Raw genomic sequence first — 13,146 nt, 5'->3', positions numbered from 1 at the left:
AATTCCCTCTGAGAACCCCTGTATACATCCATGCCTTAACATCTCAGTACCAGAAACAGGTGAACTGTTTCTAAGCAGAAAGTGGTTCTTTTGAACTTTTACAGAAATATAATATATATGACATTATACATTTGTCAAAAACCATGGAACTATACAACACAAAGAGCAAGCTCTAATGTAAATTATGGACTTTAGGTATGGCATTACTACTGGTTCATCAACTGTAACGAAGGCAAGGTATTAATAATAAGGGAAACTGTTTGGGGGAGAAGGGGTACATGGAACTCTCTGTACTTCCTGTTTAACTTTTCTGTGAACCTAAAATGCTCTAAAATGGAAAGTCTATCTAAAATATCTATACAGCAAAGGGCATGTATCTGCAGCATAGAGGATTCTGGAAGGATGCGGGCAGGGGTGACAGCAGCTATTTTTCAATCTCTGAATCTCACCTAAAACCAGACAAGCGAGTAGATAGCAAAACCAACACCTTATGGACATTCACAGTGTTGGGAGCAAGAATTTCCTGTCCCCTTCAAGGTCCTTCTGGCTGGACTAAGAATCAAATTGACATGAGACAGATTAACAGGAAAAATTCAAATTTAATTTTGTAGGCACAGGGAATCCCCAAAACGGTCAGGCAACATGAGGTGTATATGTGGTCCTGAGCTAAGGGGCAAGAGGTAGGGTCTAGAACTTCAAAGGGAAGGAATGCAATTCCCAGGAAGATACAAAAGAGTAAATGTTTGCCAGGCCACTCAGAAACAATGGGACACAGAGGACTTGGATCAAACAGGCCTTGCCAGGTTCCTCCCTGTACCTAGTTCATGGTACCATGTAGTTATCTATGGTGACAGCTCTCTTCCTGGAGCAGGTCCTCCATCCAAATTCTTTTTAGGCAATTGTCAGAGAGGTAAAGAGCTTTTCCTGAGTCTGCTGAATTGTCTTGCTGAATTTGATTGCTTTTTAACTCAAAATAACCAGACTGCTGTGTGAGGCACAGTCCATTCTTTATCAAGGTATTAAAGAAGCTGTATGAGTTTGCCACAACTTACCTGTTCTACTGCTGATGGCTATCGAGTGGTTTCCATCTCGGTACTGTTACCAAAGAAGCCACTATGGACATTCTTTCCCTCACTTCTGTTGGGTATAAGCCTAGGAGGGGAACCGCTGGGTCACAGAGAATGTGTATGTTCAGCCTTAGTAGATCCTGCCCAACAGTTTGCCAAAGTGATTTTTATCAATTTATACTCTTACTAGTGGAGAATGAGAATTCCAGTTGCTCCTCCAAAACTTGGTACAAATACAAAACTTGGTATTGTCAGGGTTTTTTTAGTAGCCATTCTGATAGGCATATATTGGTTAATCTGCATTTCCCTAGTGATGAATAAAGCTGGTACCCTTTCATTTGCTTATTGACCATTTGGATATCTTCTCTTCTGATGTGCTTGATCCAGGCATGTGGGGGAGGGGGTGTGGGTGTGTTGTTAGACCTTTTCTTATTACATAAAGGTGTTCTTCGTATACACAAAGCCCTCTGTCAGATGCATTTTGCAAGTATCTTCTTCTCTGAGGCCTGTCTTTTTACTCTTATTGGTTATCTATGGATTAATAAAAGTTCTTAACTATAATGAAGTTCAACTTATCAATATATTTCATTTATGGTTAGAGATTTTTGTATCTTAAGAAATATTATTTCTCCTCTAAGGTCATCTTTATGACCTCTACTTCCATGTACTCTTTTAGAAGTTTTATTGTTCTACCTTTCCTGTGTACGCCTATAATCCATATGGAACTGATTTTTGTGCATTGTATGAAAGAGGGTCAAGGCTCATTTTTTCCCATCGGCTACCCAATGGATCCAGCACCATTTGTTAAAAAGAACTTATCTAACCTGCTCTACTGCAATGACACCTTGGTTGTAAAGCAGGCGTCCATATATATGGAGTCTGTGTCTGCATGCTCTTTCCTATTCTGTGGGAAATAGGTTTAAGAATCCTGTAGGCTTGCTCCAATGGGTTAACAAGGCTTTGGGCGGAAAGCCGCCACAGGGTGAAAGCGCCCAAGGCCAGTCATTAAATAAGACAAAGCATAGAACCCCCCAACAGTTAGAGGCCATTAAGAGCCAAAACACCCAAGGTTAGCTAATGAAAAGGTGCCTTGTTAGCCTTAAGGCAGCATGCTCCAGCAATCTGACACTTTGGAGATAACAGCTACTTGACTGTATCCCCCACAGAGAAACACTGTCCATCTGGCATCTGGCACCAATATATCATTGTGCTTTAATCTCAACTTCTACTGCCACTCGCCCCCCAAACCCTTTGCTTCTTACATACACAAATTAACGGTCACTACCTTATTGGTTTCTTCTGCACGTTCATCACATGTGTAAAACCTTGAGAGCTCAATAAGTACAGAGACAAAACCCTTGTTTGGGTCTCTTGTCTCCTCCTGGACACTAGCCTCTCTCATATTCAATTCTGCATCCACTCTCTTGCTGGACAAGAGGGAGCTCCATACTCAAAGTCTGTGACACTATTCTATGGATCTGTTTGTCTATCTCAAACCTAATACATCCAAAACTGAATTCCTGATCTTTCCCCCTTAAAACCTGCTCTAAGTCTTACTGTCTGCCTCGTCTCAGTTGCTGGCGGTTCCATACTTCCAGTTGCCCAGGCCCAAACCCTTGGTATCATCCTGATGCAATTCATCAGTGAATCTTGTTACCTTTACCGTCAAACTATATCTAGAGTCACTACCTCCATCACTCCCACCCTGGTCCAAGAGACCATCCTCTCTCATCTGGATGACCACATTAACTTTCTAACTGGTCTCCTTGACTGGTAGTAACTGGTTGGATGTGAGGCATGGGAAAGAAGGAGGAATCAGGATGCCATCTAGATCTTTTGCCATGAACGTTGGAAATTGCTTTTCAAAATGGGCTAGGGAAGAAACTGGTTTGGGAGCAGAGGGAAGAAAGTCCCCTGCTTCTGTTGACTATCTACCTAGTGGCCAGGGAAATACTTAAATTAGCTCACACGAGTTACATCATGTCCCTGCTACACAGAAAAGACTCCAGTGATGGTAGGAGTAAGAGTCAGAGTCTTTACAATCTCTCATAGCTTAGAGCTCTCATAGAGCTTAGATCTACAAAGCTCTATGTAATTTGGCTTTCATTAATTAGCTCTTTCCTTTTTTTTTTTTTTTTTTAATGTTTATGAGAGAGAAAGAAACAGAGAGAGAGAGTGTGTGCAGGGGAGGTGCAGAGACAGAGGGAGACACAGAATCCAAAGCAGGCTGCAGGCTCTGAGCTGTCAACACAGAGCCTTCCTTGGGGCTCAATCTCATGCACCACGAGCTCTTGACTTGAGTGAAGTCAGATGCTTAACTGAACCACCCAAGGCACCCCTAATAGCTCTCTCTATATTATTCTATCCTTTATTCACTGTGATATGGCCATAGTGGCCTCTTTGCTATTCCTTTAAAAACCAGGCAAATTCCCACCTCAGGGCCTTTGCACTTGTCATTTTCTCCAAAACCTCATTTTCACCAAGCCTTTGCTCAAGTATCATGTTTTCAGGGAGTCCTTTCCCTGATTACTCCCTTTCTAGTACTCCCTATCTGCTTTTCCTTTTTTTTCGCCTTAGTTCTGATCACCTTGTAACTCTAAAGTCAACAAAAGCAATGTTGAGAAAGACCAATGTTAAAGAAACACTCTTTAATGAAAACCATACACTACAGACTTCTGAGGAATGCATCAGAACATTCATAAAGGACTTCAAAAACTTTTTTTTGTATATTTTGTTTACTGCTATTTCTCCAGCACTTAGAAGAGAACTTAATATATATAGATGTTTAATAAACATTTTATAGTTTAAGCTAATGAAATAACTCAAGGCAGAGCCCTAGATATCTTCAGGACTGGAGAGCCTACCTTGTGATTGGAGGGCTAGAACTTTCTGTTGCACCCCGTGAGCTCTGGAGAAGGGAAAGGGGCTGGAGACCGCTCAAACACCAGTGGCCAGTGATTTAATCAATTGTGCCTACATAATGAAATCTCAATTTTAAAAACTCAGACAGGGTCTAGGAGAGATTCCAGGTTGGTGAACCTGATGTGCTGGGCAGGTAGCACACTCAGAAAGCCTGATGTGCTGGATGGGTAGCACACTCAGAGAGGCAGGGAAGCTCTGAACCACCCCCTCCACCCACCCCCTGCCTTTATAATAAAATTGCCATGGTAACTATGGGCTGAGTTCTGCAAGTTGTTGAACTGGGTGGGGAGAGGGGTACAAGAACCTCAGGATTTATAGTCAGCTGGCAGAAGTGAAGGTAGCCTGAGTGCCCGGATCTGCAGGTGGTATCTGAAGTGGGGGCAGCCGTGTGGGATGGAGACTTCATCCACCAGGTCTGAAAAAGAACAGTCACTCAGCCAGATTTGAACCCACGCTTTTTAGCAGAATATGGTTGAAGAATAGCCAAGGTTGCCAGATTGCACTCTGTAAAAACAGAGAAAGCAGGATAACATGTCCCAAGATGTAATGAGAAAGTTGATGACTCCACATAAAAGGAACTTTGCAGAGATTCAGGAGTTAAAACCTGGATGAGATGAAGTTAAGAGAACCAGAGACAAGGCACTTTAAAGAAAAGAGATCAATACTTTTAACTGCTGAGAAGACACCAAGTAGGATGAAGCCTGACAAATCCCCACTGAATCCAGCAGTGAATGACAATTCAGCATTACCTGGGGATAGAATACACAGGCTGAGAAGTGTGGGGTTTCAGAATTGTGGCTGTGGTGGAAGAGAGGAGGCAGCACTGGGAGTGAGGGCATCTGCCAGCATTATGGCATTTCATTTTGGGTGAACGAGCAGGTGGGGTGTGGGGTGTGTGCGTGCGTGCGTGTGTGTGTGCGTGTGTGTGTGTAGAGACAGAGAGAAAACGAGTTGGGGAGGGGCAGAGAGAAAGTGAGAGAGAAGATCCCAAGCAGACTCCGTAGAGCCTGAGGTGGGGCTGGATCTCACGACCATGAGATTGTGACCTGAGCTGAAACCAAGAGTGGACACTTAACCGACTGAGCCACCCAGGCGCCCCAAAAGAGCAGGTTTAAACCAAAAGGGGCCAGATGTAGAAAGTGCCAAAGGGTAGGTGCCAGGCCCCCAGCTCAGAAGTCTGGTCACAAAGCAGGCTGACAAGTTGTTAGTTTTACTTTTATAACTTGTGTTGTTTGAATGTTCTTAGCTTGTAGAGTTGGTATTTTCTCTGCATTTAAAAAAAAAAAGAAGAAGAAAGAAAAAAATGAATCTCATTTTTGAGAACAAACAATCCTTTCTTGTGCTACAGGTGCTGCCCCTCCCCCCCTTCTCCTCACAGGGAGGCTTCCAAGGGGCAGTCAGCCCATTCCTACAGCATCCTGTCTACTCGCTCCCACCCCTGCCACCCACCCCTGCCACCTACCCCTCCAGTCCAGCCGCTGGCCCCGCTTCACCCCAGCAGCTCTAGTAGGGGCCTCCCATGTGTTCTATGAGAATAATTCAAAAGACACTTTCAGGTCTTCTCTCAAGCTTTTTCTATTTGCCAGTTGGACATCTCCATGGGTATCCCCAACTCAACAGATATTCCTTCTTCCCTTTGTCCCCAAACACACTTCTTTTTCCCACTCTGATGAGTACCTCCTACCATACCCCACCCAAGCCAGAAACATGGCATCCTGACTTCTCCTTTTCTTCAGGCCCTGGGTCGCATCCATCGCTAATCCCCCTCACTGACACCCAGCCCCCAGACAGCTCTCAAGCATATCCCTGATTCAAATGCAATTTCCACATAGCCTCCGTGGTGATCATTTTCTTTTTTAAATCTAGGCCAGATAATGTCATTCCTCTGCTAACAGGCCTCTTGTGGCTCCCCACTGCCTAGGGTAAGCACCACCACATTAGTGTGGGTGGTGATGGTTCTTTAGGATCCTGAAAGCCCCACCTGCTGCCCCACCCTCATCTCTTCCTACATCCCCTTCCTAACCGATGTCCAACCCCCACAGAAACCACTGATGGTTCCCTGGACTTGCCAAGTGATTCCATGCTGTCCTCTGGCATTGGGAACTGCTCCTGGAGACCCTGCACCTGCACCTGCCCTCTCCTGCTTCACCTACTGGGCCAACTCCCATTGGCCCCACAAGACTTACCTCAGACTTCACCTGCTCAGGGACTTAGTGACTTACACAGGGACAGTTTCATTATTAACCTATTGCAGCTTCCCTTTTCAAGACTCTTAAGGCATTTGGGCTAGTGTCTAATCCTAAATGGTTTCATACTGTAGCAAAGAAAGTATGGCCTACAGTAATCCCACAACTACGGAAGTAGATTTGTTTCTTTAGTCACATGTTGGTGCCTCAAAATCAATCCGTATTGAGTATTTATAAGTATTTATAAATGGTGCTTTTAATTAGTCATGGCATACCAAGCAATTTTAAGCTTTCTTAAAATACAATTCTGTAAAGAACACTGTTTATCCAGAGTAGTCGACCCCACTCACTACCAGAATCTTCATCTAAAAGCTTGGGTGGATCCATCAATCCAGGTGTCTTTACCATAACAAATCTTATGGGAGCCTTTAATTCTGAAATTGACAAAAGCAATGTTGAAAAAGACTGACCCAGCACTCTGTGAAAAGAACGACATGGCAGAACCTTTTTAGGAGTGCATCCTAACATCTAAGAAACCCTCTCTTTGATGATAGCACCAGGACATATAATTTTCTCTGTGTTTCATCTGTAAAATAGGGGTAATAATGGTTATCCCACACAATTATCCTAATGACTAAGTGAAGAGAGCTTTGAATCAGAGATAAAAAGTTGGAAGCATCAGCATATATATAGACAGTGTTTAAGTCCATGGGAATTGATGAGATAATCTAGAGAGGTGGGTTAAGAGAGGAAGAGTCCCCAGCCTCTTTCCAAATGTTTCCTGTTTATTTGTTCATCCAACAACTATTTTCTGAGTGCCATGATCTATCAGTAACTGTGCCAGGCGCTGGAGATGCAGGGCTGAGCTTGGAGACGGAGAGAAAGCACGGCCTCCTGAGGGAGGCAGAGGGCACACGAATATCTACTTAATTACAAACTATACTAAGTGCTTGAAAGGAAAAATCAGAGCTACTGTGGGAGAACATCATGAGGACCTAATTCAGATTAAATACTGACTGTAAAGCACCTAGCGTTGCCTCTGACACACTTGGTCAAGGAAGGTGTCACTAAGTGACAATTATGCTGACACCAGAGGATTAGCTGGAGTTAGCAAGGTGAAGAGTTGGGGGTAAGAGCACTGCCAGCAGAGGAACAACATACAAGAAGGCCTGAGGCAGGAAAGAACCTAGGGTAGTCCCCGAAAGGGGACCCAATATGACCAGAGCATATGACAGAAAATGGCAATGAAAAAAAAAAAAAATACAATAGAAAGACAGAGTCCTGGCCACTGAGGACAGAACTCTTTCCCTTGCCACTTGGTTAAAATGACTATGAAAACCACCCAACACCTCTAGATACCACATCAACATAGTAATAACGCAACGTGAATTGCATCTGCCTGGAGTGGTCCTCTTTCTAACCACCCCTTTCTTCACCCCCTGTCTCTCCCCCCCCCCCCATCAACGTGCACCCTTTGCCATCCAGAATCTCACTTTGGTGCACTGCCCTGGGGAAAACAATTCAAGAATGCATCCTTCCTAGGCAGGATATATTCAAAGTGCTGAAAGGGAAAAAGGTGCAGCAAAGAATACTCATCCAGCAACGCTGTCACTCAGAATAGGAGAGGTAAAGAGTTTCTCAGACAAACAAAAACTTAAGGAATTCATGACTACTAAACCAGACCCACAAGAAATATTAAGGGGATCCCTGAGTAGAAACGAAGACCATAAGTGAGAGGATGAAAAATAGGAAGCACAAAAGCAGTAAAAATAAAAAATTTGTAAAAATCAGTCAAGGGATTCACAAAATAAAAGGATGTAAATGACACCATATACCTAAGGAGTAAAGGTAAAGGAAAGGAGTAACGATGGGTTTAAACTTAAGCAACCATCAACTTCATATAGCATACTATATGCAGAAGATGGTTAACCAAATGGTTAACCAAAAATCAAAAACCTAATGGTTAACCAAAAATCAAAAACCTAATGGTTAACCAAAAATCAAAAATCAGTGATATGCAAAGAATAAGGAGAAAAGAATCCAAGTATATGACTAAAAAAGCCAGCAAACCATGAGAGCAAGAAAATTATCAGAGAAAACCTATAAAAACAACCACAAAAGAAGTAACAAAATGGCAATAAATACATATTATCAGTAATTACTTTGAATATAAAAGGATTAAATGCCCCAATCAAAAGGCATGTGGTGACAGAGTGGATAAAAAAACAAGACCCATCTATATGTTGCCAGAAGAGACTCATTTCAGACCCAAAGACACCTGCAGCTGTGAGGGGATGGAAAAACATTTCTCACGCAAATATGTGTCAAAAGAAAGCCAGGATAGCAATATTTATATTGGACAAAATAGAGTTAAAACAAAATTGTAACAAGAGACAAAGGATACTATATAATAATAAAGGGGACCATCCAACAAACTATACATACAACAACTGTAAATATTTATGCCCCCAACATGAAACCACCCAAATACATAAAGCAGTTAATAACAAAAATAAAGGAACTAATCAATAGTAATATAATAATAGGGGATTTTAACATGCTACTTACATCAGTGGACAGATCATGCAAACAGAAAATCAACAAGGAAAGAGTGGTTTTGAATGACCCATTAGACCAGATGGATCTAACAGATATATTCAGAACATTCCATACTAAAACAGCAGAAAACACATTCTTTTTGAGTGCACATGGAACAGTCTCCAGACTAGATCACAGGTCACAGATATCAGGCCACAAAACAAGTTTCAACATATTCAAAAATATTGAAGTCATACCATACCATCTTTTCTGACCACATTATGAAACTAGAAATGAACCACAGGAAAAAAAAAACCTGGAAAGAGCACAAATACATGGAGGTAAAATAACATGCTAAGCAAACAATGAATGGGTCAACCAAGAAATCAAAGAAGAAATAAAAAATGACATGGTTAAAAAATAAATTAAAAAAAATTTTTTTAACTAAAGAAATAAAAAATTACATGAAAACAAACGTAAACAAAAAAATGGTCCCAAATCTTTGGGATGCAGCAAAAGGAGTTCTAAAAGGGAAGTTTAGAGGCTCCTGGGTGGCTCAGTCAGTTGAGCATCCAACTTCAGTTCAGGTCATGATCTCATGGTTCATGAGTTTGAGCCCTGAATCAGGCTTGTGGCTGTCAGTGCAGAGCCTGCTTCAGATCCTCTGTCCCCCTCTCACACTCATGCTCTCTCTCTCAAAAGTAAATGAACATTTTTTCATAAGTGAAGTTTATAGCAATACAGGTCTACTTCAGAAAGCAAGAAAAATCTCAAATAAACAACACAATCATACCTAAAGGAGCTAGAAAAACAAGAAACAAAACTCAAAACCAGCAGAAGGAAGGAAATAATAAAATTAGAGCAAAAATAAATGATATAGAAACTGAAAAAAAAATAGATCTGTTCAATGAAACCACAAGCTGGTTCTTTGAAAAGATCAACAAAATTGATAAGCCTCTAGCCAGACTCATCAATTAAAAAAAAAAAAAGGAAGAGAGAAGTCAAATAAACAAAATCACTAATTGTGGGGAATAAGCTTAGGAATCCCCTGGGCTTACACCAATGGGTTAACAAGGCATAAAGAAGTACAAAGCCATAGGATGCTCACACCTGAGTTTGGGTAAACAAGATCAAGACCCCAAGAGAGAGCAGGGGGTTGCAAAGGCACCCAAGATATAGAGGGGATGCAAAGGCCCCCAATACAAAGCTATATGAGGTAAGCAAGATCAGCCCTTCCAGGTGAAAATTACCCCCAATTTAGTACTACAGCAGAAAGCTGCTTTCACAGGAGGGAAGAACCAAGTTAGGTAAACAGTTAAATAGGGCTATAGACCACTGCACTGCGCTGTGGGTGATGCTGCCCACAGTAGAGATGATTAACAAAAGAAAGGTGTCTTGGGGCGCCTGGGTGGCTCAGTCGGTTGAGCGACCGACTTCGGCTCAGGTCATGATCTCGCAGTCTGTGAGTTCGAGCCCCACATCGGGCTCTGCGCTGACAACTCAGAGCCTAGAGCCTGCTTCTGATTCTGTGTCTCCCTCTCCCTCTGCCCCTCCCCTGCTCATGCTCTGTCTCTCTCGGTCTCAGAAATAAACATTAAAAAAATTTAAAAAAAAAATAAAAAAAAAAAGAAACGTGTCTTGTTAACCCTGAGGTCATGTGTCCTATCTGTCTCATCCCCTAGGCTAGCTAAGATAAACTGAGGTGGTGCCTCATGTCCACTGTAAACAACCCTATGCCCGGCTGCCCGGTGCCAAGATTTTGTTTTGTATTAACCCACACCCCTAATCCTGAATATCTTCAAAACCCCCTTTTTCCTCATGCCCATGAGTTAATTTTCACTGATTCATTGTCTCTTTGTGCATGTCCATCACCATGTTTGTAAGCCTTCCAATCCTAATAAAAATGGGGCAAGGACACATATTCCAGGCTGTTGTCTTTTCCCAGACAAGATTCTCACTTTTCATCCTGCGTCCTGCTCTCTTACTAGACCAGAGAGAAATTTAGACCCAGAGTCTATGACAACTAATGAAAGAAGAGAAATAACCAACACCACAGAAAGACAAACTATTTTAAGAGAATATTATGAAAAATTATACGCCAACAAATTGGACAACCTAGAAGAAATGGATAAATTCCTAGAATTACACAACCTACCACAATTGAATCAAGAAGAAACAAAACTTGAACTGACCAATAGCTAGTAAAGAAATTAAATCAGAAATCAAAAAAAACTTCCAGGAAACAAAAGTCCAGGGCCAGACGGCTTCACAGGAGAATTCTAGCAAACCTTTAAAGAAGAGTTAAAGTGTGCTTGGGTGGCTCAGTCAGTTGAGTGTCTGACTCTTGATTTTGGCTCAGGTCATGATCTCATAGTACATGGGATCAAGCCCAGAACCAGGCTCCACGCTATCAGCCCAGGGATGCTCTCTCCTCTCTCTCTACCCCTCCCCTGGGTCGTGTGTGCATACATGTTCTCTCTCAAAATAAATAAATAGTAAAAAAAATTAAAGAAAATAGAATTAATATCTATTCTTATCAAACTATTCCAAAAAATAGACGAGGAAGGAAACATTCCAAATTTGTTCTATGAGCCCAGCATTATCCTGATACCAAAACTAGAGAAAGACATCACCAAAAAAGAGAAGTACAGGCCAAATATCTCTGATGCAAAAATCCTCAACAAAATACTAGCAAATCAAATCCAACAATACGTTAAAAAAAATCACTCACGGGGCGCCTGGGTGGCGCAGTCGGTTAAGCGTCCGACTTCAGCCAGGTCACGATCTCCCGGTCTGTGAGTTCGAGCCCCGCGTCAGGCTCTGGGCTGATGGCTCGGAGCCTGGAGCCTGTTTCTGATTCTGTGTCTCCCTCTCTCTCTGCCCCTCCCCCGTTCATGCTCTGTCTCTCTCTGTCCCAAAAATAAATAAAAAACGTTGAAAAAAAAATTTAAAAAAAAAAAAAAAATCACTCACAACAATCAAGTAGGATTTATTCCCAGGATGCAAGTGTGGTTCAATATTTGTAAATCAATCAATGTGATTCATCAACAAGAGAAAGGATAAAAACCATATGATCATTTCAGTAGATGCAAAAAAAGCATTTGACTAAGTACAACATAGTCAACCATCCATGATACCCATTCATGATAAACCCTCAACAGAGCAGGTCTAGATGGAATATACTTCAACATAATAAAGACCTTATATAAAAAAAATCACAGTGAACATCATACACAATGGGGAAAAACTGAAAGCCTTTCTTTACCCTAAGGTCAGGAACAAGTCAAGGATGTCCACTCTTACCACTGTTAGTTAACATAGTACTGGAAGTCCTAGCCACAGCAATCAGACAACACAAAGAAATAAAAGATAAAGATAACTGGATTACAAGGTAAACTCAAGAGTATACGCTATATATACTCAAGAGTATATGCTAACTGGATGGGGAGAGGGGTTGTGGAACAAGGAGAGGTCAAAGGTGACTCCTAAATTTCTAACCAGGAAATGGTGCCTCATGTAGAGGCACCTGGGTGGCTCAGTCGGGTAAGTGACAGACTTTGGCTCGGGTCAAGATCTCGAGATTCGTGAGTTCCAGCCCTCTGTTGGGCTCTGTGCTGACAGCTCGGAGCCTGGAGCCTGCTTCAGATTCTGTGTCTCCCTCCCTCTCTGTCCCTCCCCTGTGCACGCTCTCTCACTCTCTCTCAGAAATAAATAAAATTAAAAAATTTTAACAGCAGATTAAATATTTCAGAAGAAAAAAGATTAGTGAACTTGAAGGCATAGCAATAAAAACTATAGAAAACAAAACAAAGAAAAGGGATTTTTAATAATGAGATTTGGAAAGAATAAGAGAGCATCAATAAGCTCAGAGACAATGTAAAGTGGCCTAATATACAAGTATTTGGAGTCCTTAAAAGAAGGGAAGAGGGGGGAGAACTGAAAATATACTTGAAGAAGTAACAGCTTACGATTCTCCAAACTTGATGAAAATTATAAATCCACAGATCCAAGAATCTCAATGAACCCCAAACACAAGAAATATGAAAACATTACATCAAGGCAAATCATAACCAATTTGCTAAAAAAAACAAACAAACAAACAAAAAACAGTGATAAAGAGAAAATCTTAAAAGCACCAATAGGCTTGCTCGATGTAGGATGGCCACAAAACTTCAATCTGTAAAAACACATCTACAAAGCCCAATAAAGAGAATCACAAAAAAACAAGGTATGCCTGTATGGCAAAAGATGTACAAGACCCACATTACAAAACATTGCTGAGAGAAATTACATGAGTTAAATAAATGGGAAGATATAACTTTGTTCATAAGAAGACCTGCTGATGAAATACAACTTATTCATAAGAAGACTTCATTTGCTGAGACATCAAGTCAAAATCACAGCAGGTTTTTCTTTTTTGTAGATATTGACAA

General features: G+C 41.5%; 1 pseudogene; it reads right to left on the bottom strand.

Annotated features, from left to right (window-relative positions):
* LOC122228731 overlaps positions 1-13,146 on the bottom strand; it is a 68,527-nt pseudogene that overhangs the window by 53,461 nt on the left and 1,920 nt on the right.

Source organism: Panthera leo, chromosome C1 (assembly GCF_018350215.1).
Source record: "Panthera leo isolate Ple1 chromosome C1, P.leo_Ple1_pat1.1, whole genome shotgun sequence".
NCBI classification, from domain to species: Eukaryota; Metazoa; Chordata; class Mammalia; order Carnivora; family Felidae; genus Panthera; species Panthera leo.
This window is presented reverse-complemented; position numbering and strand designations above follow the sequence as displayed.